A 26,821-nucleotide genomic window follows, 5' to 3' on the forward strand; every position below is an offset into this window, starting at 1 on the left:
GTCATCTGGCTTCTGCAACTTTTAACATGAAAAATCCAATGAGGAGAAGAAAAGCAAAGCCAAAGAGTCCATCCCAAAATCCGACAAACAAGCAAAATGAACAAAAAGCATTGAATTCAATTCTTTCTGATTTTAGAAACTGCATTAAAGAAGGGGTGCACCGGTCCTGGAGATACTGCAATACCAGGTCAATGCGTGGAGTGGACAGAGCAAGCTCTTTTTCCATCTCCCTGTTCTAAAAATCCATTTAATATATGGTCCCCAGATAGGGGACGTATCAGATATTAAACTGATAAGAACAGATACTACACTTGATCTTAGCCAAAAGGCCGAGAAGCGATAACCAGAATTGGCTTCCGACTACGGTGCCACCCAAGGATTCTGAAAAGTCCATTTGTGGAGATGGCCACCTGGACTCCCGTTAAGAAGACATGCTGTCAACCTCTAGATCCCTCACATGCCTGCACTTTTCGGCTTGCTGCTGCTGCAATCCACGCGTTTTAGATCTGCATAACTCCACCTCTTTTAGCACAGTACCCTCAACCCCCGGCTGTTCCCACCCGCCTCAACACCGTTGGAAGGGAGGAGAACCAATTAAGGCGGGGGGGGGTGGAACGAGCAGCTGTCTACCCTTAGCAGGAGGGTTGCTGATTAATTACCTCTCCTGCTGCTGCTGCTGCTGGCTGTCCAGCAGCAGACTGAAGGTGGCTGCTGCTGTGCGCAGGTATATAAAGGCTCAGAGCCTATTATGACACGCGCAGCCAGCGTTCCATTGCCACATTCCGTCTACTGCAGGCGGGATACCTGGATGGCTGAATGTCACTGAGAAGCTCACAGAGACCGCCATAAGCAACAGTTTAAAAGAATGCCACAGACTAATCAACCAAACTTTTTGGGTTGGTTTCTCTTTTATAGTCTGTAGGCATTAAATGAAAGAAGTCAGTGTTCCAGCAGAGGGAGACAACGTTTCAGAAAAGGCATTGTAGCAAACCAAAAAAGAAATTTTAAGCGCAGCAGAGTAACCAGCTCACATACCTGTTAGCTCAGGTGAGTTTAAAAGGCTGCTGTTGATAACAAGGGCATTTGCTAAATAGATGGTGTGTGTGCAACAATATACTGAAAGGTCAATTATATTGTGCAGCTTATCTCACCACCTGTAGTTATTTAGGTGAAAGCTCCAAAATGCTTGCCTAATATGTCTGTTTATCCAAAAGGAAGTATAGAGGGAGAGCTAGATAGATAGCATTGCATTACATTACATTACATGGCAATGCAATGCACAGTTGCTGAAGTTGAACCAAAATGAGCTTGTCATCTGGCTTCTGCAACTTTTAACATGAAAAATCCAATGAGGAGAAGAAAAGCAAAGCCAAAGAGTCCATCCCAAAATCCGACAAACAAGCAAAATGAACAAAAAGCATTGAATTCAATTCTTTCTGATTTTAGAAACTGCATTAAAGAAGGGGTGCACCGGTCCTGGAGATACTGCAATACCAGGTCAATGCGTGGAGTGGACAGAGCAAGCTCTTTTTCCATCTCCCTGTTCTAAAAATCCATTTAATATATGGTCCCCAGATAGGGGACGTATCAGATATTAAACTGATAAGAACAGATACTACACTTGATCTTAGCCAAAAGGCCGAGAAGCGATAACCAGAATTGGTTTCCGACTACGGTGCCACCCAAGGATTCTGAAAAGTCCATTTGTGGAGATGGCCACCTGGACTCCCGTTAAGAAGACATGCTGTCAACCTCTAGATCCCTCACATGCCTGCACTTTTCGGCTTGCTGCTGCTGCAATCCACGCGTTTTAGATCTGCATAACTCCACCTCTTTTAGCACAGTACCCTCAACCCCCGGCTGTTCCCACCCGCCTCAACACCGTTGGAAGGGAGGAGAACCAATTAAGGCGGGGGGGGGGGTGGAACGAGCAGCTGTCTACCCTTAGCAGGAGGGTTGCTGATTAATTACCTCTCCTGCTGCTGCTGCTGCTGGCTGTCCAGCAGCAGACTGAAGGTGGCTGCTGCTGTGCGCAGGTATATAAAGGCTCAGAGCCTATTATGACACGCGCAGCCAGCGTTCCATTGCCACATTCCGTCTACTGCAGGCGGGATACCTGGATGGCTGAATGTCACTGAGAAGCTCACAGAGACCGCCATAAGCAACAGTTTAAAAGAATGCCACAGACTAATCAACCAAACTTTTTGGGTTGGTTTCTCTTTTATAGTCTGCAGGCATTAAATGAAAGAAGTCAGTGTTCCAGCAGAGGGAGACAACGTTTCAGAAAAGGCATTGTAGCAAACCAAAAAAGAAATTTTAAGCGCAGCAGAGTAACCAGCTCACATACCTGTTAGCTCAGGTGAGTTTAAAAGGCTGCTGTTGATAACAAGGGCATTTGCTAAATAGATGGTGTGTGTGCAACAATATACTGAAAGGTCAATTATATTGTGCAGCTTATCTCACCACCTGTAGTTATTTAGGTGAAAGCTCCAAAATGCTTGCCTAATATGTCTGTTTATCCAAAAGGAAGTATAGAGGGAGAGCTAGATAGATAGCATTGCATTACATTACATTACATGGCAATGCAATGCACAGTTGCTGAAGTTGAACCAAAATGAGCTTGTCATCTGGCTTCTGCAACTTTTAACATGAAAAATCCAATGAGGAGAAGAAAAGCAAAGCCAAAGAGTCCATCCCAAAATCCGACAAACAAGCAAAATGAACAAAAAGCATTGAATTCAATTCTTTCTGATTTTAGAAACTGCATTAAAGAAGGGGTGCACCGGTCCTGGAGATACTGCAATACCAGGTCAATGCGTGGAGTGGACAGAGCAAGCTCTTTTTCCATCTCCCTGTTCTAAAAATCCATTTAATATATGGTCCCCAGATAGGGGACGTATCAGATATTAAACTGATAAGAACAGATACTACACTTGATCTTAGCCAAAAGGCCGAGAAGCGATAACCAGAATTGGTTTCCGACTACGGTGCCACCCAAGGATTCTGAAAAGTCCATTTGTGGAGATGGCCACCTGGACTCCCGTTAAGAAGACATGCTGTCAACCTCTAGATCCCTCACATGCCTGCACTTTTCGGCTTGCTGCTGCTGCAATCCACGCGTTTTAGATCTGCATAACTCCACCTCTTTTAGCACAGTACCCTCAACCCCCGGCTGTTCCCACCCGCCTCAACACCGTTGGAAGGGAGGAGAACCAATTAAGGCGGGGGGGGGGGTGGAACGAGCAGCTGTCTACCCTTAGCAGGAGGGTTGCTGATTAATTACCTCTCCTGCTGCTGCTGCTGCTGGCTGTCCAGCAGCAGACTGAAGGTGGCTGCTGCTGTGCGCAGGTATATAAAGGCTCAGAGCCTATTATGACACGCGCAGCCAGCGTTCCATTGCCACATTCCGTCTACTGCAGGCGGGATACCTGGATGGCTGAATGTCACTGAGAAGCTCACAGAGACCGCCATAAGCAACAGTTTAAAAGAATGCCACAGACTAATCAACCAAACTTTTTGGGTTGGTTTCTCTTTTATAGTCTGCAGGCATTAAATGAAAGAAGTCAGTGTTCCAGCAGAGGGAGACAACGTTTCAGAAAAGGCATTGTAGCAAACCAAAAAAGAAATTTTAAGCGCAGCAGAGTAACCAGCTCACATACCTGTTAGCTCAGGTGAGTTTAAAAGGCTGCTGTTGATAACAAGGGCATTTGCTAAATAGATGGTGTGTGTGCAACAATATACTGAAAGGTCAATTATATTGTGCAGCTTATCTCACCACCTGTAGTTATTTAGGTGAAAGCTCCAAAATGCTTGCCTAATATGTCTGTTTATCCAAAAGGAAGTATAGAGGGAGAGCTAGATAGATAGCATTGCATTACATTACATTACATGGCAATGCAATGCACAGTTGCTGAAGTTGAACCAAAATGAGCTTGTCATCTGGCTTCTGCAACTTTTAACATGAAAAATCCAATGAGGAGAAGAAAAGCAAAGCCAAAGAGTCCATCCCAAAATCCGACAAACAAGCAAAATGAACAAAAAGCATTGAATTCAATTCTTTCTGATTTTAGAAACTGCATTAAAGAAGGGGTGCACCGGTCCTGGAGATACTGCAATACCAGGTCAATGCGTGGAGTGGACAGAGCAAGCTCTTTTTCCATCTCCCTGTTCTAAAAATCCATTTAATATATGGTCCCCAGATAGGGGACGTATCAGATATTAAACTGATAAGAACAGATACTACACTTGATCTTAGCCAAAAGGCCGAGAAGCGATAACCAGAATTGGTTTCCGACTACGGTGCCACCCAAGGATTCTGAAAAGTCCATTTGTGGAGATGGCCACCTGGACTCCCGTTAAGAAGACATGCTGTCAACCTCTAGATCCCTCACATGCCTGCACTTTTCGGCTTGCTGCTGCTGCAATCCACGCGTTTTAGATCTGCATAACTCCACCTCTTTTAGCACAGTACCCTCAACCCCCGGCTGTTCCCACCCGCCTCAACACCGTTGGAAGGGAGGAGAACCAATTAAGGCGGGGGGGGGGGTGGAACGAGCAGCTGTCTACCCTTAGCAGGAGGGTTGCTGATTAATTACCTCTCCTGCTGCTGCTGCTGCTGGCTGTCCAGCAGCAGACTGAAGGTGGCTGCTGCTGTGCGCAGGTATATAAAGGCTCAGAGCCTATTATGACACGCGCAGCCAGCGTTCCAGCGTTCCATTGCCACATTCCGTCTACTGCAGGCGGGATACCTGGATGGCTGAATGTCACTGAGAAGCTCACAGAGACCGCCATAAGCAACAGTTTAAAAGAATGCCACAGGCTAATCAACCAAACTTTTTGGGTTGGTTTCTCTTTTATAGTCTGCAGGCATTAAATGAAAGAAGTCAGTGTTCCAGCAGAGGGAGACAACGTTTCAGAAAAGGCATTGTAGCAAACCAAAAAAGAAATTTTAAGCGCAGCAGAGTAACCAGCTCTCATACCTGTTAGCTCAGGTGAGTTTAAAAGGCTGCTGTTGATAACAAGGGCATTTGCTAAATAAATGGTGTGTGTGCAACAATATACTGAAAGGTCAATTATATTGTGCAGCTTATCTCACCACCTGTAGTTATTTAGGTGAAAGCTCCAAAATGCTTGCCTAATATGTCTGTTTATCCAAAAGGAAGTATAGAGGGAGAGCTAGATAGATAGCATTGCATTACATTACATTACATGGCAATGCAATGCACAGTTTCTGAAGTTGAACCAAAATGAGCTTGTCATCTGGCTTCTGCAACTTTTAACATGAAAAATCCAATGAGGAGAAGAAAAGCAAAGCCAAAGAGTCCATCCCAAAATCCGACAAACAAGCAAAATGAACAAAAAGCATTGAATTCAATTCTTTCTGATTTTAGAAACTGCATTAAAGAAGGGGTGCACCGGTCCTGGAGATACTGCAATACCAGGTCAATGCGTGGAGTGGACAGAGCAAGCTCTTTTTCCATCTCCCTGTTCTAAAAATCCATTTAATATATGGTCCCCAGATAGGGGACGTATCAGATATTAAACTGATAAGAACAGATACTACACTTGATCTTAGCCAAAAGGCCGAGAAGCGATAACCAGAATTGGTTTCCGACTACTGTGCCACCCAAGGATTCTGAAAAGTCCATTTGTGGAGATGGCCACCTGGACTCCCGTTAAGAAGACATGCTGTCAACCTCTAGATCCCTCACATGCCTGCACTTTTCGGCTTGCTGCTGCTGCAATCCACGCGTTTTAGATCTGCATAACTCCACCTCTTTTAGCACAGTACCCTCAACCCCCGGCTGTTCCCACCCGCCTCAACACCGTTGGAAGGGAGGAGAACCAATTAAGGCGGGGGGGTGGGGTGGAACGAGCAGCTGTCTACCCTTAGCAGGAGGGTTGCTGATTAATTACCTCTCCTGCTGCTGCTGCTGCTGGCTGTCCAGCAGCAGACTGAAGGTGGCTGCTGCTGTGCGCAGGTATATAAAGGCTCAGAGCCTATTATGACATGCGCAGCCAGCGTTCCATTGCCACATTCCGTCTACTGCAGGCGGGATACCTGGATGGCTGAATGTCACTGAGAAGCTCACAGAGACCGCCATAAGCAACAGTTTAAAAGAATGCCACAGACTAATCAACCAAACTTTTTGGGTTGGTTTCTCTTTTATAGTCTGCAGGCATTAAATGAAAGAAGTCAGTGTTCCAGCAGAGGGAGACAACGTTTCAGAAAAGGCATTGTAGCAAACCAAAAAAGAAATTTTAAGCGCAGCAGAGTAACCAGCTCACATACCTGTTAGCTCAGGTGAGTTTAAAAGGCTGCTGTTGATAACAAGGGCATTTGCTAAATAGATGGTGTGTGTGCAACAATATACTGAAAGGTCAATTATATTGTGCAGCTTATCTCACCACCTGTAGTTATTTAGGTGAAAGCTCCAAAATGCTTGCCTAATATGTCTGTTTATCCAAAAGGAAGTATAGAGGGAGAGCTAGATAGATAGCATTGCATTACATTACATTACATGGCAATGCAATGCACAGTTGCTGAAGTTGAACCAAAATGAGCTTGTCATCTGGATTCTGCAACTTTTAACATGAAAAATCCAATGAGGAGAAGAAAAGCAAAGCCAAAGAGTCCATCCCAAAATCCGACAAACAAGCAAAATGAACAAAAAGCATTGAATTCAATTCTTTCTGATTTTAGAAACTGCATTAAAGAAGGGGTGCACCGGTCCTGGAGATACTGCAATACCAGGTCAATGCGTGGAGTGGACAGAGCAAGCTCTTTTTCCATCTCCCTGTTCTAAAAATCCATTTAATATATGGTCCCCAGATAGGGGACGTATCAGATATTAAACTGATAAGAACAGATACTACACTTGATCTTAGCCAAAAGGCCGAGAAGCGATAACCAGAATTGGTTTCCGACTACGGTGCCACCCAAGGATTCTGAAATGTCCATTTGTGGAGATGGCCACCTGGACTCCCGTTAAGAAGACATGCTGTCAACCTCTAGATCCCTCACATGCCTGCACTTTTCGGCTTGCTGCTGCTGCAATCCACGCGTTTTAGATCTGCATAACTCCACCTCTTTTAGCACAGTACCCTCAACCCCCGGCTGTTCCCACCCGCCTCAACACCGTTGGAAGGGAGGAGAACCAATTAAGGCGGGGGGGGGGGTGGAACGAGCAGCTGTCTACCCTTAGCAGGAGGGTTGCTGATTAATTACCTCTGCTGCTGCTGCTGCTGCTGGCTGTCCAGCAGCAGACTGAAGGTGGCTGCTGCTGTGCGCAGGTATATAAAGGCTCAGAGCCTATTATGACACGCGCAGCCAGCGTTCCATTGCCACATTCCGTCTACTGCAGGCGGGATACCTGGATGGCTGAATGTCACTGAGAAGCTCACAGAGACCGCCATAAGCAACAGTTTAAAAGAATGCCACAGACTAATCAACCAAACTTTTTGGGTTGGTTTCTCTTTTATAGTCTGCAGGCATTAAATGAAAGAAGTCAGTGTTCCAGCAGAGGGAGACAACGTTTCAGAAAAGGCATTGTAGCAAACCAAAAAAGAAATTTTAAGCGCAGCAGAGTAACCAGCTCACATACCTGTTAGCTCAGGTGAGTTTAAAAGGCTGCTGTTGATAACAAGGGCATTTGCTAAATAGATGGTGTGTGTGCAACAATATACTGAAAGGTCAATTATATTGTGCAGCTTATCTCACCACCTGTAGTTATTTAGGTGAAAGCTCCAAAATGCTTGCCTAATATGTCTGTTTATCCAAAAGGAAGTATAGAGGGAGAGCTAGATAGATAGCATTGCATTACATTACATTACATGGCAATGCAATGCACAGTTGCTGAAGTTGAACCAAAATGAGCTTGTCATCTGGCTTCTGCAACTTTTAACATGAAAAATCCAATGAGGAGAAGAAAAGCAAAGCCAAAGAGTCCATCCCAAAATCCGACAAACAAGCAAAATGAACAAAAAGCATTGAATTCAATTCTTTCTGATTTTAGAAACTGCATTAAAGAAGGGGTGCACCGGTCCTGGAGATACTGCAATACCAGGTCAATGCGTGGAGTGGACAGAGCAAGCTCTTTTTCCATCTCCCTGTTCTAAAAACCCATTTAATATATGGTCCCCAGATAGGGGACGTATCAGATATTAAACTGATAAGAACAGATACTACACTTGATCTTAGCCAAAAGGCCGAGAAGCGATAACCAGAATTGGTTTCCGACTACGGTGCCACCCAAGGATTCTGAAAAGTCCATTTGTGGAGATGGCCACCTGGACTCCCGTTAAGAAGACATGCTGTCAACCTCTAGATCCCTCACATGCCTGCACTTTTCGGCTTGCTGCTGCTGCAATCCACGCGTTTTAGATCTGCATAACTCCACCTCTTTTAGCACAGTACCCTCAACCCCCGGCTGTTCCCACCCGCCTCAACACCGTTGGAAGGGAGGAGAACCAATTAAGGCGGGGGGGGGGGTGGAACGAGCAGCTGTCTACCCTTAGCAGGAGGGTTGCTGATTAATTACCTCTCCTTCTGCTGCTGCTGCTGGCTGTCCAGCAGCAGACTGAAGGTGGCTGCTGCTGTGCGCAGGTATATAAAGGCTCAGAGCCTATTATGACACGCGCAGCCAGCGTTCCATTGCCACATTCCGTCTACTGCAGGCGGGATACCTGGATGGCTGAATGTCACTGAGAAGCTCACAGAGACCGCCATAAGCAACAGTTTAAAAGAATGCCACAGACTAATCAACCAAACTTTTTGGGTTGGTTTCTCTTTTATAGTCTGCAGGCATTAAATGAAAGAAGTCAGTGTTCCAGCAGAGGGAGACAACGTTTCAGAAAAGGCATTGTAGCAAACCAAAAAAGAAATTTTAAGCGCAGCAGAGTAACCAGCTCACATACCTGTTAGCTCAGGTGAGTTTAAAAGGCTGCTGTTGATAACAAGGGCATTTGCTAAATAGATGGTGTGTGTGCAACAATATACTGAAAGGTCAATTATATTGTGCAGCTTATCTCACCACCTGTAGTTATTTAGGTGAAAGCTCCAAAATGCTTGCCTAATATGTCTGTTTATCCAAAAGGAAGTATAGAGGGAGAGCTAGATAGATAGCATTGCATTACATTACATTACATGGCAATGCAATGCACAGTTGCTGAAGTTGAACCAAAATGACCTTGTCATCTGGCTTCTGCAACTTTTAACATGAACAATCCAATGAGGAGAAGAAAAGCAAAGCCAAAGAGTCCATCCCAAAATCCGCCAAACAAGCAAAATGAACAAAAAGCATTGAATTCAATTCTTTCTGATTTTAGAAACTGCATTAAAGAAGGGGTGCACCGGTCCTGGAGATACTGCAATACCAGGTCAATGCGTGGAGTGGACAGAGCAAGCTCTTTTTCCATCTCCCTGTTCTAAAAATCCATTTAATATATGGTCCCCAGATAGGGGACGTATCAGATATTAAACTGATAAGAACAGATACTACACTTGATCTTAGCCAAAAGGCCGAGAAGCGATAACCAGAATTGGTTTCCGACTACGGTGCCACCCAAGGATTCTGAAAAGTCCATTTGTGGAGATGGCCACCTGGACTCCCGTTAAGAAGACATGCTGTCAACCTCTAGATCCCTCACATGCCTGCACTTTTCGGCTTGCTGCTGCTGCAATCCACGCGTTTTAGATCTGCATAACTCCACCTCTTTTAGCACAGTACCCTCAACCCCCGGCTGTTCCCACCCGCCTCAACACCGTTGGAAGGGAGGAGAACCAATTAAGGCGGGGGGGTGGGGTGGAACGAGCAGCTGTCTACCCTTAGCAGGAGGGTTGCTGATTAATTACCTCTCCTGCTGCTGCTGCTGCTGGCTGTCCAGCAGCAGACTGAAGGTGGCTGCTGCTGTGCGCAGGTATATAAAGGCTCAGAGCCTATTATGACATGCGCAGCCAGCGTTCCATTGCCACATTCCGTCTACTGCAGGCGGGATACCTGGATGGCTGAATGTCACTGAGAAGATCACAGAGACCGCCATAAGCAACAGTTTAAAAGAATGCCACAGACTAATCAACCAAACTTTTTGGGTTGGTTTCTCTTTTATAGTCTGCAGGCATTAAATGAAAGAAGTCAGTGTTCCAGCAGAGGGAGACAACGTTTCAGAAAAGGCATTGTAGCAAACCAAAAAAGAAATTTTAAGCGCAGCAGAGTAACCAGCTCACATACCTGTTAGCTCAGGTGAGTTTAAAAGGCTGCTGTTGATAACAAGGGCATTTGCTAAATAGATGGTGTGTGTGCAACAATATACTGAAAGGTCAATTATATTGTGCAGCTTATCTCACCACCTGTAGTTATTTAGGTGAAAGCTCCAAAATGCTTGCCTAATATGTCTGTTTATCCAAAAGGAAGTATAGAGGGAGAGCTAGATAGATAGCATTGCATTACATTACATTACATGGCAATGCAATGCACAGTTGCTGAAGTTGAACCAAAATGAGCTTGTCATCTGGCTTCTGCAACTTTTAACATGAAAAATCCAATGAGGAGAAGAAAAGCAAAGCCAAAGAGTCCATCCCAAAATCCGACAAACAAGCAAAATGAACAAAAAGCATTGAATTCAATTCTTTCTGATTTTAGAAACTGCATTAAAGAAGGGGTGCACCGGTCCTGGAGATACTGCAATACCAGGTCAATGCGTGGAGTGGACAGAGCAAGCTCTTTTTCCATCTCCCTGTTCTAAAAATCCATTTAATATATGGTCCCCAGATAGGGGACGTATCAGATATTAAACTGATAAGAACAGATACTACACTTGATCTTAGCCAAAAGGCCGAGAAGCGATAACCAGAATTGGTTTCCGACTACGGTGCCACCCAAGGATTCTGAAAAGTCCATTTGTGGAGATGGCCACCTGGACTCCCGTTAAGAAGACATGCTGTCAACCTCTAGATCCCTCACATGCCTGCACTTTTCGGCTTGCTGCTGCTGCAATCCACGCGTTTTAGATCTGCATAACTCCACCTCTTTTAGCACAGTACCCTCAACCCCCGGCTGTTCCCACCCGCCTCAACACCGTTGGAAGGGAGGAGAACCAATTAAGGCGGGGGGGTGGGGTGGAACGAGCAGCTGTCTACCCTTAGCAGGAGGGTTGCTGATTAATTACCTCTCCTGCTGCTGCTGCTGCTGGCTGTCCAGCAGCAGACTGAAGGTGGCTGCTGCTGTGCGCAGGTATATAAAGGCTCAGAGCCTATTATGACATGCGCAGCCAGCGTTCCATTGCCACATTCCGTCTACTGCAGGCGGGATACCTGGATGGCTGAATGTCACTGAGAAGATCACAGAGACCGCCATAAGCAACAGTTTAAAAGAATGCCACAGACTAATCAACCAAACTTTTTGGGTTGGTTTCTCTTTTATAGTCTGCAGGCATTAAATGAAAGAAGTCAGTGTTCCAGCAGAGGGAGACAACGTTTCAGAAAAGGCATTGTAGCAAACCAAAAAAGAAATTTTAAGCGCAGCAGAGTAACCAGCTCACATACCTGTTAGCTCAGGTGAGTTTAAAAGGCTGCTGTTGATAACAAGGGCATTTGCTAAATAGATGGTGTGTGTGCAACAATATACTGAAAGGTCAATTATATTGTGCAGCTTATCTCACCACCTGTAGTTATTTAGGTGAAAGCTCCAAAATGCTTGCCTAATATGTCTGTTTATCCAAAAGGAAGTATAGAGGGAGAGCTAGATAGATAGCATTGCATTACATTACATTACATGGCAATGCAATGCACAGTTGCTGAAGTTGAACCAAAATGAGCTTGTCATCTGGCTTCTGCAACTTTTAACATGAAAAATCCAATGAGGAGAAGAAAAGCAAAGCCAAAGAGTCCATCCCAAAATCCGACAAACAAGCAAAATGAACAAAAAGCATTGAATTCAATTCTTTCTGATTTTAGAAACTGCATTAAAGAAGGGGTGCACCGGTCCTGGAGATACTGCAATACCAGGTCAATGCGTGGAGTGGACAGAGCAAGCTCTTTTTCCATCTCCCTGTTCTAAAAATCCATTTAATATATGGTCCCCAGATAGGGGACGTATCAGATATTAAACTGATAAGAACAGATACTACACTTGATCTTAGCCAAAAGGCCGAGAAGCGATAACCAGAATTGGTTTCCGACTACGGTGCCACCCAAGGATTCTGAAAAGTCCATTTGTGGAGATGGCCACCTGGACTCCCGTTAAGAAGACATGCTGTCAACCTCTAGATCCCTCACATGCCTGCACTTTTCGGCTTGCTGCTGCTGCAATCCACGCGTTTTAGATCTGCATAACTCCACCTCTTTTAGCACAGTACCCTCAACCCCCGGCTGTTCCCACCCGCCTCAACACCGTTGGAAGGGAGGAGAACCAATTAAGGCGGGGGGGTGGGGTGGAACGAGCAGCTGTCTACCCTTAGCAGGAGGGTTGCTGATTAATTACCTCTCCTGCTGCTGCTGCTGGCTGTCCAGCAGCAGACTGAAGGTGGCTGCTGCTGTGCGCAGGTATATAAAGGCTCAGAGCCTATTATGACATGCGCAGCCAGCGTTCCATTGCCACATTCCGTCTACTGCAGGCGGGATACCTGGATGGCTGAATGTCACTGAGAAGATCACAGAGACCGCCATAAGCAACAGTTTAAAAGAATGCCACAGACTAATCAACCAAACTTTTTGGGTTGGTTTCTCTTTTATAGTCTGCAGGCATTAAATGAAAGAAGTCAGTGTTCCAGCAGAGGGAGACAACGTTTCAGAAAAGGCATTGTAGCAAACCAAAAAAGAAATTTTAAGCGCAGCAGAGTAACCAGCTCACATACCTGTTAGCTCAGGTGAGTTTAAAAGGCTGCTGTTGATAACAAGGGCATTTGCTAAATAGATGGTGTGTGTGCAACAATATACTGAAAGGTCAATTATATTGTGCAGCTTATCTCACCACCTGTAGTTATTTAGGTGAAAGCTCCAAAATGCTTGCCTAATATGTCTGTTTATCCAAAAGGAAGTATAGAGGGAGAGCTAGATAGATAGCATTGCATTACATTACATTACATGGCAATGCAATGCACAGTTGCTGAAGATGAACCAAAATGAGCTTGTCATCTGGCTTCTGCAACTTTTAACATGAAAAATCCAATGAGGAGAAGAAAAGCAAAGCCAAAGAGTCCATCCCAAAATCCGACAAACAAGCAAAATGAACAAAAAGCATTGAATTCAATTCTTTCTGATTTTAGAAACTGCATTAAAGAAGGGGTGCACCGGTCCTGGAGATACTGCAATACCAGGTCAATGCGTGGAGTGGACAGAGCAAGCTCTTTTTCCATCTCCCTGTTCTAAAAATCCATTTAATATATGGTCCCCAGATAGGGGACGTATCAGATATTAAACTGATAAGAACAGATACTACACTTGATCTTAGCCAAAAGGCCGAGAAGCGATAACCAGAATTGGTTTCCGACTACGGTGCCACCCAAGGATTCTGAAAAGTCCATTTGTGGAGATGGCCACCTGGACTCCCGTTAAGAAGACATGCTGTCAACCTCTAGATCCCTCACATGCCTGCACTTTTCGGCTTGCTGCTGCTGCAATCCACGCGTTTTAGATCTGCATAACTCCACCTCTTTTAGCACAGTACCCTCGACCCCCGGCTGTTCCCACCCGCCTCAACACCGTTGGAAGGGAGGAGAACCAATTAAGGCGGGGGGGGGGGGGGGTGGAACGAGCAGCTGTCTACCCTTAGCAGGAGGGTTGCTGATTAATTACCTCTCCTGCTGCTGCTGCTGCTGGCTGTCCAGCAGCAGACTGAAGGTGGCTGCTGCTGTGCGCAGGTATATAAAGGCTCAGAGCCTATTATGACACGCGCAGCCAGCGTTCCATTGCCACATTCCGTCTACTGCAGGCGGGATACCTGGATGGCTGAATGTCACTGAGAAGCTCACAGAGACCGCCATAAGCAACAGTTTAAAAGAATGCCACAGACTAATCAACCAAACTTTTTGGGTTGGTTTCTCTTTTATAGTCTGCAGGCATTAAATGAAAGAAGTCAGTGTTCCAGCAGAGGGAGACAACGTTTCAGAAAAGGCATTGTAGCAAACCAAAAAATAAATTTTAAGCGCAGCAGAGTAACCAGCTCACATACCTGTTAGCTCAGGTGAGTTTAAAAGGCTGCTGTTGATAACAAGGGCATTTGCTAAATAGATGGTGGGTGTGCAACAATATACTGAAAGGTCAATTATATTGTGCAGCTTATCTCACCACCTGTAGATATTTAGGTGAAAGCTCCAAAATGCTTGCCTAATATGTCTGTTTATCCAAAAGGAAGTATAGAGGGAGAGCTAGATAGATAGCATTGCATTACATTACATTACATGGCAATGCAATGCACAGTTGCTGAAGTTGAACCAAAATGAGCTTGTCATCTGGCTTCTGCAACTTTTAACATGAAAAATCCAATGAGGAGAAGAAAAGCAAAGCCAAAGAGTCCATCCCAAAATCCGACAAACAAGCAAAATGAACAAAAAGCATTGAATTCAATTCTTTCTGATTTTAGAAACTGCATTAAAGAAGGGGTGCACCGGTCCTGGAGATACTGCAATACCAGGTCAATGCGTGGAGTGGACAGAGCAAGCTCTTTTTCCATCTCCCTGTTCTAAAAATCCATTTAATATATGGTCCCCAGATAGGGGACGTATCAGATATTAAACTGATAAGAACAGATACTACACTTGATCTTAGCCAAAAGGCCGAGAAGCGATAACCAGAATTGGTTTCCGACTACGGTGCCACCCAAGGATTCTGAAAAGTCCATTTGTGGAGATGGCCACCTGGACTCCCGTTAAGAAGACATGCTGTCAACCTCTAGATCCCTCACATGCCTGCACTTTTCGGCTTGCTGCTGCTGCAATCCACGCGTTTTAGATCTGCATAACTCCACCTCTTTTAGCACAGTACCCTCAACCCCCGGCTGTTCCCACCCGCCTCAACACCGTTGGAAGGGAGGAGAACCAATTAAGGCGGGGGGGGGGGTGGAACGAGCAGCTGTCTACCCTTAGCAGGAGGGTTGCTGATTAATTACCTCTCCTGCTGCTGCTGCTGCTGGCTGTCCAGCAGCAGACTGAAGGTGGCTGCTGCTGTGCGCAGGTATATAAAGGCTCAGAGCCTATTATGACACGCGCAGCCAGCGTTCCATTGCCACATTCCGTCTACTGCAGGCGGGATACCTGGATGGCTGAATGTCACTGAGAAGCTCACAGAGACCGCCATAAGCAACAGTTTAAAAGAATGCCACAGACTAATCAACCAAACTTTTTGGGTTGGTTTCTCTTTTATAGTCTGCAGGCATTAAATGAAAGAAGTCAGTGTTCCAGCAGAGGGAGACAACGTTTCAGAAAAGGCATTGTAGCAAACCAAAAAAGAAATTTTAAGCGCAGCAGAGTAACCAGCTCACATACCTGTTAGCTCAGGTGAGTTTAAAAGGCTGCTGTTGATAACAAGGGCATTTGCTAAATAGATGGTGTGTGTGCAACAATATACTGAAAGGTCAATTATATTGTGCAGCTTATCTCACCACCTGTAGTTATTTAGGTGAAAGCTCCAAAATGCTTGCCTAATATGTCTGTTTATCCAAAAGGAAGTATAGAGGGAGAGCTAGATAGATAGCATTGCATTACATTACATTACATGGCAATGCAATGCACAGTTGCTGAAGTTGAACCAAAATGAGCTTGTCATCTGGCTTCTGCAACTTTTAACATGAAAAATCCAATGAGGAGAAGAAAAGCAAAGCCAAAGAGTCCATCCCAAAATCCGACAAACAAGCAAAATGAACAAAAAGCATTGAATTCAATTCTTTCTGATTTTAGAAACTGCATTAAAGAAGGGGTGCACCGGTCCTGGAGATACTGCAATACCAGGTCAATGCGTGGAGTGGACAGAGCAAGCTCTTTTTCCATCTCCCTGTTCTAAAAATCCATTTAATATATGGTCCCCAGATAGGGGACGTATCAGATATTAAACTGATAAGAACAGATACTACACTTGATCTTAGCCAAAAGGCCGAGAAGCGATAACCAGAATTGGTTTCCGACTACGGTGCCACCCAAGGATTCTGAAAAGTCCATTTGTGGAGATGGCCACCTGGACTCCCGTTAAGAAGACATGCTGTCAACCTCTAGATCCCTCACATGCCTGCACTTTTCGGCTTGCTGCTGCTGCAATCCACGCGTTTTAGATCTGCATAACTCCACCTCTTTTAGCACAGTACCCTCAACCCCCGGCTGTTCCCACCCGCCTCAACACCGTTGGAAGGGAGGAGAACCAATTAAGGCGGGGGGGGGGGTGGAACGAGCAGCTGTCTACCCTTAGCAGGAGGGTTGCTGATTAATTACCTCTCCTTCTGCTGCTGCTGCTGGCTGTCCAGCAGCAGACTGAAGGTGGCTGCTGCTGTGCGCAGGTATATAAAGGCTCAGAGCCTATTATGACACGCGCAGCCAGCGTTCCATTGCCACATTCCGTCTACTGCAGGCGGGATACCTGGATGGCTGAATGTCACTGAGAAGCTCACAGAGACCGCCATAAGCAACAGTTTAAAAGAATGCCACAGACTAATCAACCAAACTTTTTGGGTTGGTTTCTCTTTTATAGTCTGCAGGCATTAAATGAAAGAAGTCAGTGTTCCAGCAGAGGGAGACAACGTTTCAGAAAAGGCATTGTAGCAAACCAAAAAAGAAATTTTAAGCGCAGCAGAGTAACCAGCTCACATACCTGTTAGCTCAGGTGAGTTTAAAAGGCTGCTGTTGATAACAAGGGCATTTGCTAAATAGATGGTGTGTGTGCAACAATATACTGAAAGGTCAATTATATTGTGCAGCTTATCTCACCACCTGTAGTTATTTAGGTGAAAGCTCCAAAATGCTTGCCTAATATGTCTGTTTATCCAAAAGGAAGTATAGAGGGAGAGCTAGATAGATAGCATTGCATTACATTACATTACATGGCAATGCAATGCACAGTTGCTGAAGTTGAACCAAAATGAGCTTGTCATCTGGCTTCTGCAACTTTTAACATGAAAAATCCAATGAGGAGAAGAAAAGCAAAGCCAAAGAGTCCATCCCAAAATCCGACAAACAAGCAAAATGAACAAAAAGCATTGAATTCAATTCTTTCTGATTTTAGAAACTGCATTAAAGAAGGGGTGCACCGGTCCTGGAGATACTGCAATACCAGGTCAATGCGTGGAGTGGACAGAGCAAGCTCTTTTTCCATCTCCCTGTTCTAAAAATCCATTTAATATATGGTCCCCAGATAGGGGACGTATCAGATATTAAACTGATAAGAACAGATACTACACTTGATCTTAGCCAAAAGGCCGAGAAGCGATAACCAGAATTGGTTTCCGACTACGGTGCCACCCAAGGATTCTGAAAAGTCCATTTGTGGAGATGGCCACCTGGACTCCCGTTAAGAAGACATGCTGTCAACCTCTAGATCCCTCACATGCCTGCACTTTTCGGCTTGCTGCTGCTGCAATCCACGCGTTTTAGATCTGCATAACTCCACCTCTTTTAGCACAGTACCCTCAACCCCCGGCTGTTCCCACCCGCCTCAACACCGTTGGAAGGGAGGAGAACCAATTAAGGCGGGGGGGGGGTGGAACGAGCAGCTGTCTACCCTTAGCAGGAGGGTTGCTGATTAATTACCTCTCCTGCTGCTGCTGCTGCTGGCTGTCCAGCAGCAGACTGAAGGTGGCTGCTGCTGTGCGCAGGTATATAAAGGCTCAGAGCCTATTATGACACGCGCAGCCAGCGTTCCATTGCCACATTCCGTCTACTGCAGGCGGGATACCTGGATGGCTGAATGTCACTGAGAAGCTCACAGAGACCGCCATAAGCAACAGTTTAAAAGAATGCCACAGACTAATCAACCAAACTTTTTGGGTTGGTTTCTCTTTTATAGTCTGCAGGCATTAAATGAAAGAAGTCAGTGTTCCAGCAGAGGGAGACAACGTTTCAGAAAAGGCATTGTAGCAAACCAAAAAAGAAATTTTAAGCGCAGCAGAGTAACCAGCTCACATACCTGTTAGCTCAGGTGAGTTTAAAAGGCTGCTGTTGATAACAAGGGCATTTGCTAAATAGATGGTGTGTGTGCAACAATATACTGAAAGGTCAATTATATTGTGCAGCTTATCTCACCACCTGTAGTTATTTAGGTGAAAGCTTCAAAATGCTTGCCTAATATGTCTGTTTATCCAAAAGGAAGTAGAGAGGGAGAGCTAGATAGATAGCATTGCATTACATTACATTACATGGCAATGCAATGCACAGTTGCTGAAGTTGAACCAAAATGAGCTTGTCATCTGGCTTCTGCAACTTTTAACATGAAAAATCCAATGAGGAGAAGAAAAGCAAAGCCAAAGAGTCCATCCCAAAATCCGACAAACATGCAAAATGAACAAAAAGCATTGAATTCAATTCTTTCTGATTTCAGAAACTGCATTAAAGAAGGGGTGCACCGGTCCTGGAGATACTGCAATACCAGGTCAATGCGTGGAGTGGACAGAGCAAGCTCTTTTTCCATCTCCCTGTTCTAAAAATCCATTTAATATATGGTCCCCAGATAGGGGACGTATCAGATATTAAACTGATAAGAACAGATACTACACTTGATCTTAGCCAAAAGGCCGAGAAGCGATAACCAGAATTGGTTTCCGACTACGGTGCCACCCAAGGATTCTGAAAAGTCCATTTGTGGAGATGGCCACCTGGACTCCCGTTAAGAAGACATGCTGTCAACCTCTAGATCCCTCACATGCCTGCACTTTTCGGCTTGCTGCTGCTGCAATCCACGCGTTTTAGATCTGCATAACTCCACCTCTTTTAGCACAGTACCCTCAACCCCCGGCTGTTCCCACCCGCCTCAACACCGTTGGAAGGGAGGAGAACCAATTAAGGCGGGGGGGGGGGGTGGAACGAGCAGCTGTCTACCCTTAGCAGGAGGGTTGCTGATTAATTACCTCTCCTGCTGCTGCTGCTGCTGGCTGTCCAGCGGCAGACTGAAGGTGGCTGCTGCTGTGCGCAGGTATATAAAGGCTCAGAGCCTATTATGACACGCGCAGCCAGCGTTCCATTGCCACATTCCGTCTGCTGCAGGCGGGATACCTGGATGGCTGAATGTCACTGAGAAGCTCACAGAGACCGCCATAAGCAACAGTTTAAAAGAATGCCACAGACTAATCAACCAAACTTTTTGGGTTGGTTTCTCTTTTATAGTCTGCAGGCATTAAATGAAAGAAGTCAGTGTTCCAGCAGAGGGAGACAACGTTTCAGAAAAGGCATTGTAGCAAACCAAAAAAGAAATTTTAAGCGCAGCAGAGTAACCAGCTCACATACCTGTTAGCTCAGGTGAGTTTAAAAGGCTGCTGTTGATAACAAGGGCATTTGCTAAATAGATGGTGTGTGTGCAACAATATACTGAAAGGTCAATTATATTGTGCAGCTTATCTCACCACCTGTAGTTATTTAGGTGAAAGCTCCAAAATGCTTGCCTAATATGTCTGTTTATCCAAAAGGAAGTATAGAGGGAGAGCTAGATAGATAGCATTGCATTACATTACATTACATGGCAATGCAATGCACAGTTGCTGAAGTTGAACCAAAATGAGCTTGTCATCTGGCTTCTGCAACTTTTAACATGAAAAATCCAATGAGGAGAAGAAAAGCAAAGCCAAAGAGTCCATCCCAAAATCCGACAAACAAGCAAAATGAACAAAAAGCATTGAATTCAATTCTTTCTGATTTTAGAAACTGCATTAAAGAAGGGGTGCACCGGTCCTGGAGATACTGCAATAACAGGTCAATGCGTGGAGTGGACAGAGCAAGCTCTTTTTCCATCTCCCTGTTCTAAAAATCCATTTAATATATGGTCCCCAGATAGGGGACGTATCAGATATTAAACTGATAAGAACAGATACTACACTTGATCTTAGCCAAAAGGCCGAGAAGCGATAACCAGAATTGGTTTCCGACTACGGTGCCACCCAAGGATTCTGAAAAGTCCATTTGTGGAGATGGCCACCTGGACTCCCGTTAAGAAGACATGCTGTCAACCTCTAGATCCCTCACATGCCTGCACTTTTCGGCTTGCTGCTGCTGCAATCCACGCGTTTTAGATCTGCATAACTCCACCTCTTTTAGCACAGTACCCTCAACCCCCGGCTGTTCCCACCCACCTCAACACCGTTGGAAGGGAGGAGAACCAATTAAGGCGGGGGGGGGGTGGAACGAGCAGCTGTCTACCCTTAGCAGGAGGGTTGCTGATTAATTACCACTCCTGCTGCTGCTGCTGCTGGCTGTCCAGCAGCAGACTGAAGGTGGCTGCTGCTGTGCGCAGGTATATAAAGGCTCAGAGCCTATTATGACACGCGCAGCCAGCGTTCCATTGCCACATTCCGTCTACTGCAGGCGGGATACCTGGATGGCTGAATGTCACTGAGAAGCTCACAGAGACCGCCATAAGCAACAGTTTAAAAGAATGCCACAGACTAATCAACCAAACTTTTTGGGTTGGTTTCTCTTTTATAGTCTGCAGGCATTAAATGAAAGAAGTCAGTGTTCCAGCAGAGGGAGACAACGTTTCAGAAAAGGCATTGTAGCAAACCAAAAAAGAAATTTTAAGCGCAGCAGAGTAACCAGCTCACATACCTGTTAGCTCAGGTGAGTTTAAAAGGCTGCTGTTGATAACAAGGGCATTTGCTAAATAGATGGTGTGTGTGCAACAATATACTGAAAGGTCAATTATATTGTGCAGCTTATCTCACCACCTGTAGTTATTTAGGTGAAAGCTCCAAAATGCTTGCCTAATATGTCTGTTTATCCAAAAGGAAGTATAGAGGGAGAGCTAGATAGATAGCATTGCATTACATTACATTACATGGCAATGCAATGCACAGTTGCTGAAGTTGAACCAAAATGAGCTTGTCATCTGGCTTCTGCAACTTTTAACATGAAAAATCCAATGAGGAGAAGAAAAGCAAAGCCAAAGAGTCCATCCCAAAATCCGACAAACAAGCAAAATGAACAAAAAGCATTGAATTCAATTCTTTCTGATTTTAGAAACTGCATTAAAGAAGGGGTGCACCGGTCCTGGAGATACTGCAATACCAGGTCAATGCGTGGAGTGGACAGAGCAAGCTCTTTTTCCATCTCCCTGTTCTAAAAATCCATTTAATATATGGTCCCCAGATAGGGGACGTATCAGATATTAAACTGATAAGAACAGATACTACACTTTATCTTAGCCAAAAGGCCGAGTAGCGATAACCAGAATTGGTTTCCGACTACGGTGCCACCCAAGGATTCTGAAAAGTCCATTTGTGGAGATGGCCACCTGGACTCCCGTTAAGAAGACATGCTGTCAACCTCTAGATCCCTCACATGCCTGCACTTTTCGGCTTGCTGCTGCTGCAATCCACGCGTTTTAGATCTGCATAACTCCACCTCTTTTAGCACAGTACCCTCAACCCCCGGCTGTTCCCACCCGCCTCAACACCGTTGGAAGGGAGGAGAACCAATTAAGGCGGGGGGGGGGTGGAACGAGCAGCTGTCTACCCTTAGCAGGAGGGTTGCTGATTAATTACCTCTCCTGCTGCTGCTGCTGCTGGCTGTCCAGCAGCAGACTGAAGGTGGCTGCTGCTGTGCGCAGGTATATAAAGGCTCAGAGCCTATTATGACACGCGCAGCCAGCGTTCCATTGCCACATTCCGTCTACTGCAGGCGGGATACCTGGATGGCTGAATGTCACTGAGAAGCTCACAGAGACCGCCATAAGCAACAGTTTAAAAGAATGCCACAGACTAATCAACCAAACTTTTTGGGTTGGTTTCTCTTTTATAGTCTGCAGGCATTAAATGAAAGAAGTCAGTGTTCCAGCAGAGGGAGACAACGTTTCAGAAAAGGCATTGTAGCAAACCAAAAAAGAAATTTTAAGCGCAGCAGAGTAACCAGCTCACATACCTGTTAGCTCAGGTGAGTTTAAAAGGCTGCTGTTGATAACAAGGGCATTTGCTAAATAGATGGTGTGTGTGCAACAATATACTGAAAGGTCAATTATATTGTGCAGCTTATCTCACCACCTGTAGTTATTTAGGTGAAAGCTCCAAAATGCTTGCCTAATATGTCTGTTTATCCAAAAGGAAGTATAGAGGGAGAGCTAGATAGATAGCATTGCATTACATTACATGGCAATGCAATGCACAGTTGCTGAAGTTGAACCAAAATGAGCTTGTCATCTGGCTTCTGCAACTTTTAACATGAAAAATCCAATGAGGAGAAGAAAAGCAAAGCCAAAGAGTCCATCCCAAAATCCGACAAACAAGCAAAATGAACAAAAAGCATTGAATTCAATTCTTTCTGATTTTAGAAACTGCATTAAAGAAGGGGTGCACCGGTCCTGGAGATACTGCAATACCAGGTCAATGCGTGGAGTGGACAGAGCAAGCTCTTTTTCCATCTCCCTGTTCTAAAAATCCATTTAATATATGGTCCCCAGATAGGGGACGTATCAGATATTAAACTGATAAGAACAGATACTACACTTGATCTTAGCCAAAAGGCCGAGAAGCGATAACCAGAATTGGTTTCCGACTACGGTGCCACCCAAGGATTCTGAAAAGTCCATTTGTGGAGATGGCCACCTGGACTCCCGTTAAGAAGACATGCTGTCAACCTCTAGATCCCTCACATGCCTGCACTTTTCGGCTTGCTGCTGCTGCAATCCACGCGTTTTAGATCTGCATAACTCCACCTCTTTTAGCACAGTACCCTCAACCCCCGGCTGTTCCCACCCGCCTCAACACCGTTGGAAGGGAGGAGAACCAATTAAGGCGGGGGGGGGGGGTGGAACGAGCAGCTGTCTACCCTTAGCAGGAGGGTTGCTGATTAATTACCTCTCCTGCTGCTGCTGCTGCTGGCTGTCCAGCAGCAGACTGAAGGTGGCTGCTGCTGTGCGCAGGTATATAAAGGCTCAGAGCCTATTATGACATGCGCAGCCAGCGTTCCATTGCCACATTCCGTCTACTGCAGGCGGGATACCTGGATGGCTGAATGTCACTGAGAAGCTCACAGAGACCGCCATAAGCAACAGTTTAAAAGAATGCCACAGACTAATCAACCAAACTTTTTGGGTTGGTTTCTCTTTTATAGTCTGCAGGCATTAAATGAAAGAAGTCAGTGTTCCAGCAGAGGGAGACAACGTTTCAGAAAAGGCATTGTAGCAAACCAAAAAAGAAATTTTAAGCGCAGCAGAGTAACCAGCTCACATACCTGTTAGCTCAGGTGAGTTTAAAAGGCTGCTGTTGATAACAAGGGCATTTGCTAAATAGATGGTGTGTGTGCAACAATATACTGAAAGGTCAATTATATTGTGCAGCTTATCTCACCACCTGTAGTTATTTAGGTGAAAGCTCCAAAATGCTTGCCTAATATGTCTGTTTATCCAAAAGGAAGTATAGAGGGAGAGCTAGATAGATAGCATTGCATTACATTACATTACATGGCAATGCAATGCACAGTTGCTGAAGTTGAACCAAAATGAGCTTGTCATCTGGCTTCTGCAACTTTTAACATGAAAAATCCAATGAGGAGAAGAAAAGCAAAGCCAAAGAGTCCATCCCAAAATCCGACAAACAAGCAAAATGAACAAAAAGCATTGAATTCAATTCTTTCTGATTTTAGAAACTGCATTAAAGAAGGGGTGCACCGGTCCTGGAGATACTGCAATACCAGGTCAATGCGTGGAGTGGACAGAGCAAGCTCTTTTTCCATCTCCCTGTTCTAAAAATCCATTTAATATATGGTCCCCAGATAGGGGACGTATCAGATATTAAACTGATAAGAACAGATACTACACTTGATCTTAGCCAAAAGGCCGAGAAGCGATAACCAGAATTGGTTTCCGACTACGGTGCCACCCAAGGATTCTGAAAAGTCCATTTGTGGAGATGGCCACCTGGACTCCCGTTAAGAAGACATGCTGTCAACCTCTAGATCCCTCACATGCCTGCACTTTTCGGCTTGCTGCTGCTGTAATCCACGCGTTTTAGATCTGCATAACTCCACCTCTTTTAGCACAGTACCCTCAACCCCCGGCTGTTCCCACCCGCCTCAACACCGTTGGAAGGGAGGAGAACCAATTAAGGCGGGGGGGGGTGGAACGAGCAGCTGTCTACCCTTAGCAGGAGGGTTGCTGATTAATTACCTCTCCTGCTGCTGCTGCTGCTGGCTGTCCAGCAGCAGACTGAAGGTGGCTGCTGCTGTGCGCAGGTATATAAAGGCTCAGAGCCTATTATGACACGCGCAGCCAGCGTTCCATTGCCACATTCCGTCTACTGCAGGCGGGATACCTGGATGGCTGAATGTCACTGAGAAGCTCACAGAGACCGCCATAAGCAACAGTTTAAAAGAATGCCACAGACTAATCAACCAAACTTTTTGGGTTGGTTTCTCTTTTATAGTCTGCAGGCATTAAATGAAAGAAGTCAGTGTTCCAGCAGAGGGAGACAACGTTTCAGAAAAGGCATTGTAGCAAACCAAAAAAGAAATTTTAAGCGCAGCAGAGTAACCAGCTCACATACCTGTTAGCTCAGGTGAGTTTAAAAGGCTGCTGTTGATAACAAGGGCATTTGCTAAATAGATGGTGTGTGTGCAACAATATACTGAAAGGTCAATTATATTGTGCAGCTTATCTCACCACCTGTAGTTATTTAGGTGAAAGCTCCAAAATGCTTGCCTAATATGTCTGTTTATCCAAAAGGAAGTATAGAGGGAGAGCTAGATAGATAGCATTGCATTACATTACATTACATGGCAATGCAATGCACAGTTGCTGAAGTTGAACCAAAATGAGCTTGTCATCTGGCTTCTGCAACTTTTAACATGAAAAATCCAATGAGGAGCAGAAAAGCAAAGCCAAAGAGTCCATCCCAAAATCCGACAAACAAGCAAAATGAACAAAAAGCATTGAATTCAATTCTTTCTGATTTTAGAAACTGCATTAAAGAAGGGGTGCACCGGTCCTGGAGATACTGCAATACCAGGTCAATGCGTGGAGTGGACAGAGCAAGCTCTTTTTCCATCTCCCTGTTCTAAAAATCCATTTAATATATGGTCCCCAGATAGGGGACGTATCAGATATTAAACTGATAAGAACAGATACTACACTTGATCTTAGCCAAAAGGCCGAGAAGCGATAACCAGAATTGGTTTCCGACTACGGTGCCACCCAAGGATTCTGAAAAGTCCATTTGTGGAGATGGCCACCTGGACTCCCGTTAAGAAGACATGCTGTCAACCTCTAGATCCCTCACATGCCTGCACTTTTCGGCTTGCTGCTGCTGCAATCCACGCGTTTTAGATCTGCATAACTCCACCTCTTTTAGCACAGTACCCTCAACCCCCGGCTGTTCCCACCCGCCTCAACACCGTTGGAAGGGAGGAGAACCAATTAAGGCGGGGGGGGGGAGGGTGGAACGAGCAGCTGTCTACCCTTAGCAGGAGGGTTGCTGATTAATTACCTCTCCTGCTGCTGCTGCTGCTGGCTGTCCAGCAGCAGACTGAAGGTGGCTGCTGCTGTGCGCAGGTATATAAAGGCTCAGAGCCTATTATGACACGCGCAGCCAGCGTTCCATTGCCACATTCCGTCTACTGCAGGCGGGATACCTGGATGGCTGAATGTCACTGAGAAGCTCACAGAGACCGCCATAAGCAACAGTTTAAAAGAATGCCACAGACTAATCAACCAAACTTTTTGGGTTGGTTTCTCTTTTATAGTCTGCAGGCATTAAATGAAAGAAGTCAGTGTTCCAGCAGAGGGAGACAACGTTTCAGAAAAGGCATTGTAGCAAACCAAAAAAGAAATTTTAAGCGCAGCAGAGTAACCAGCTCACATACCTGTTAGCTCAGGTGAGTTTAAAAGGCTGCTGTTGATAACAAGGGCATTTGCTAAATAGATGGTGTGTGTGCAACAATATACTGAAAGGTCAATTATATTGTGCAGCTTATCTCACCACCTGTAGTTATTTAGGTGAAAGCTCCAAAATGCTTGCCTAATATGTCTGTTTATCCAAAAGGAAGTATAGAGGGAGAGCTAGATAGATAGCATTGCATTACATTACATTACATGGCAATGCAATGCACAGTTGCTGAAGTTGAACCAAAATGAGCTTGTCATCTGGCTTCTGCAACTTTTAACATGAAAAATCCAATGAGAAGAAGAAAAGCAAAGCCAAAGAGTCCATCCCAAAATCCGACAAACAAGCAAAATGAACAAAAAGCATTGAATTCAATTCTTTCTGATTTTAGAAACTGCATTAAAGAAGGGGTGCACCGGTCCTGGAGATACTGCAATACCAGGTCAATGCGTGGAGTGGACAGAGCAAGCTCTTTTTCCATCTCCCTGTTCTAAAAATCCATTTAATATATGGTCCCCAGATAGGGGACGTATCAGATATTAAACTGATAAGAACAGATACTACACTTGATCTTAGCCAAAAGGCCGAGAAGCGATAACCAGAATTGGTTTCCGACTACGGTGCCACCCAAGGATTCTGAAAAGTCCATTTGTGGAGATGGCCACCTGGACTCCCGTTAAGAAGACATGCTGTCAACCTCTAGATCCCTCACATGCCTGCACTTTTCGGCTTGCTGCTGCTGCAATCCACGCGTTTTAGATCTGCATAACTCCACCTCTTTTAGCACAGTACCCTCAACCCCCGGCTGTTCCCACCCGCCTCAACACCGT

At 45.2% G+C, this 26,821-nt stretch overlaps 21 non-coding genes across 21 annotated transcripts; all 21 read right to left on the minus strand.

Annotated features, from left to right (window-relative positions):
- Nucleotides 1-150: 150 nt before the first annotated feature.
- Nucleotides 151-341, minus strand: LOC141208656 (U2 spliceosomal RNA). The gene has a single exon (XR_012278876.1). It is a non-coding gene; the product is annotated as a U2 spliceosomal RNA (small nuclear RNA).
- A 1,119-nt stretch (nucleotides 342-1,460) lies between these two features.
- On the minus strand, nucleotides 1,461-1,651 carry LOC141208657 (U2 spliceosomal RNA). The gene has a single exon (XR_012278877.1). It is a non-coding gene; the product is annotated as a U2 spliceosomal RNA (small nuclear RNA).
- Nucleotides 1,652-2,772: 1,121 nt separating this feature from the next.
- LOC141208658 (U2 spliceosomal RNA) lies at nucleotides 2,773-2,963 on the minus strand. Its single transcript, XR_012278878.1, has one exon. It is a non-coding gene; the product is annotated as a U2 spliceosomal RNA (small nuclear RNA).
- Nucleotides 2,964-4,084: 1,121 nt separating this feature from the next.
- On the minus strand, nucleotides 4,085-4,275 carry LOC141208659 (U2 spliceosomal RNA). The gene has a single exon (XR_012278879.1). It is a non-coding gene; the product is annotated as a U2 spliceosomal RNA (small nuclear RNA).
- A 1,129-nt stretch (nucleotides 4,276-5,404) lies between these two features.
- Nucleotides 5,405-5,595, minus strand: LOC141208660 (U2 spliceosomal RNA). Its single transcript, XR_012278880.1, has one exon. It is a non-coding gene; the product is annotated as a U2 spliceosomal RNA (small nuclear RNA).
- Nucleotides 5,596-6,717: 1,122 nt separating this feature from the next.
- On the minus strand, nucleotides 6,718-6,908 carry LOC141208661 (U2 spliceosomal RNA). Its single transcript, XR_012278881.1, has one exon. It is a non-coding gene; the product is annotated as a U2 spliceosomal RNA (small nuclear RNA).
- Nucleotides 6,909-8,029: 1,121 nt separating this feature from the next.
- On the minus strand, nucleotides 8,030-8,220 carry LOC141210060 (U2 spliceosomal RNA). The gene has a single exon (XR_012280240.1). It is a non-coding gene; the product is annotated as a U2 spliceosomal RNA (small nuclear RNA).
- Nucleotides 8,221-9,341: 1,121 nt separating this feature from the next.
- Nucleotides 9,342-9,532, minus strand: LOC141208663 (U2 spliceosomal RNA). The gene has a single exon (XR_012278883.1). It is a non-coding gene; the product is annotated as a U2 spliceosomal RNA (small nuclear RNA).
- Nucleotides 9,533-10,654: 1,122 nt separating this feature from the next.
- On the minus strand, nucleotides 10,655-10,845 carry LOC141208664 (U2 spliceosomal RNA). Its single transcript, XR_012278884.1, has one exon. It is a non-coding gene; the product is annotated as a U2 spliceosomal RNA (small nuclear RNA).
- Nucleotides 10,846-11,967: 1,122 nt separating this feature from the next.
- LOC141208665 (U2 spliceosomal RNA) lies at nucleotides 11,968-12,158 on the minus strand. The gene has a single exon (XR_012278885.1). It is a non-coding gene; the product is annotated as a U2 spliceosomal RNA (small nuclear RNA).
- A 1,119-nt stretch (nucleotides 12,159-13,277) lies between these two features.
- On the minus strand, nucleotides 13,278-13,468 carry LOC141208667 (U2 spliceosomal RNA). Its single transcript, XR_012278886.1, has one exon. It is a non-coding gene; the product is annotated as a U2 spliceosomal RNA (small nuclear RNA).
- Nucleotides 13,469-14,593: 1,125 nt separating this feature from the next.
- On the minus strand, nucleotides 14,594-14,784 carry LOC141208668 (U2 spliceosomal RNA). The gene has a single exon (XR_012278887.1). It is a non-coding gene; the product is annotated as a U2 spliceosomal RNA (small nuclear RNA).
- A 1,121-nt stretch (nucleotides 14,785-15,905) lies between these two features.
- LOC141208669 (U2 spliceosomal RNA) lies at nucleotides 15,906-16,096 on the minus strand. The gene has a single exon (XR_012278888.1). It is a non-coding gene; the product is annotated as a U2 spliceosomal RNA (small nuclear RNA).
- A 1,121-nt stretch (nucleotides 16,097-17,217) lies between these two features.
- On the minus strand, nucleotides 17,218-17,408 carry LOC141208670 (U2 spliceosomal RNA). Its single transcript, XR_012278889.1, has one exon. It is a non-coding gene; the product is annotated as a U2 spliceosomal RNA (small nuclear RNA).
- Nucleotides 17,409-18,528: 1,120 nt separating this feature from the next.
- LOC141208671 (U2 spliceosomal RNA) lies at nucleotides 18,529-18,719 on the minus strand. The gene has a single exon (XR_012278890.1). It is a non-coding gene; the product is annotated as a U2 spliceosomal RNA (small nuclear RNA).
- A 1,122-nt stretch (nucleotides 18,720-19,841) lies between these two features.
- LOC141210350 (U2 spliceosomal RNA) lies at nucleotides 19,842-20,032 on the minus strand. The gene has a single exon (XR_012280522.1). It is a non-coding gene; the product is annotated as a U2 spliceosomal RNA (small nuclear RNA).
- A 1,120-nt stretch (nucleotides 20,033-21,152) lies between these two features.
- Nucleotides 21,153-21,343, minus strand: LOC141210497 (U2 spliceosomal RNA). The gene has a single exon (XR_012280664.1). It is a non-coding gene; the product is annotated as a U2 spliceosomal RNA (small nuclear RNA).
- A 1,115-nt stretch (nucleotides 21,344-22,458) lies between these two features.
- LOC141208672 (U2 spliceosomal RNA) lies at nucleotides 22,459-22,649 on the minus strand. The gene has a single exon (XR_012278891.1). It is a non-coding gene; the product is annotated as a U2 spliceosomal RNA (small nuclear RNA).
- A 1,122-nt stretch (nucleotides 22,650-23,771) lies between these two features.
- Nucleotides 23,772-23,962, minus strand: LOC141208673 (U2 spliceosomal RNA). Its single transcript, XR_012278892.1, has one exon. It is a non-coding gene; the product is annotated as a U2 spliceosomal RNA (small nuclear RNA).
- A 1,119-nt stretch (nucleotides 23,963-25,081) lies between these two features.
- LOC141208675 (U2 spliceosomal RNA) lies at nucleotides 25,082-25,272 on the minus strand. Its single transcript, XR_012278894.1, has one exon. It is a non-coding gene; the product is annotated as a U2 spliceosomal RNA (small nuclear RNA).
- Nucleotides 25,273-26,396: 1,124 nt separating this feature from the next.
- On the minus strand, nucleotides 26,397-26,587 carry LOC141208676 (U2 spliceosomal RNA). Its single transcript, XR_012278895.1, has one exon. It is a non-coding gene; the product is annotated as a U2 spliceosomal RNA (small nuclear RNA).
- Nucleotides 26,588-26,821: the final 234 nt, after the last annotated feature.

This window comes from Phyllobates terribilis, unplaced genomic scaffold (genome assembly GCF_046119375.1).
Source record: "Phyllobates terribilis strain yellow unplaced genomic scaffold, ASM4611937v1 Scaffold_169__1_contigs__length_4117513, whole genome shotgun sequence".
NCBI lineage: Eukaryota > Metazoa > Chordata > Amphibia > Anura > Dendrobatidae > Phyllobates > Phyllobates terribilis.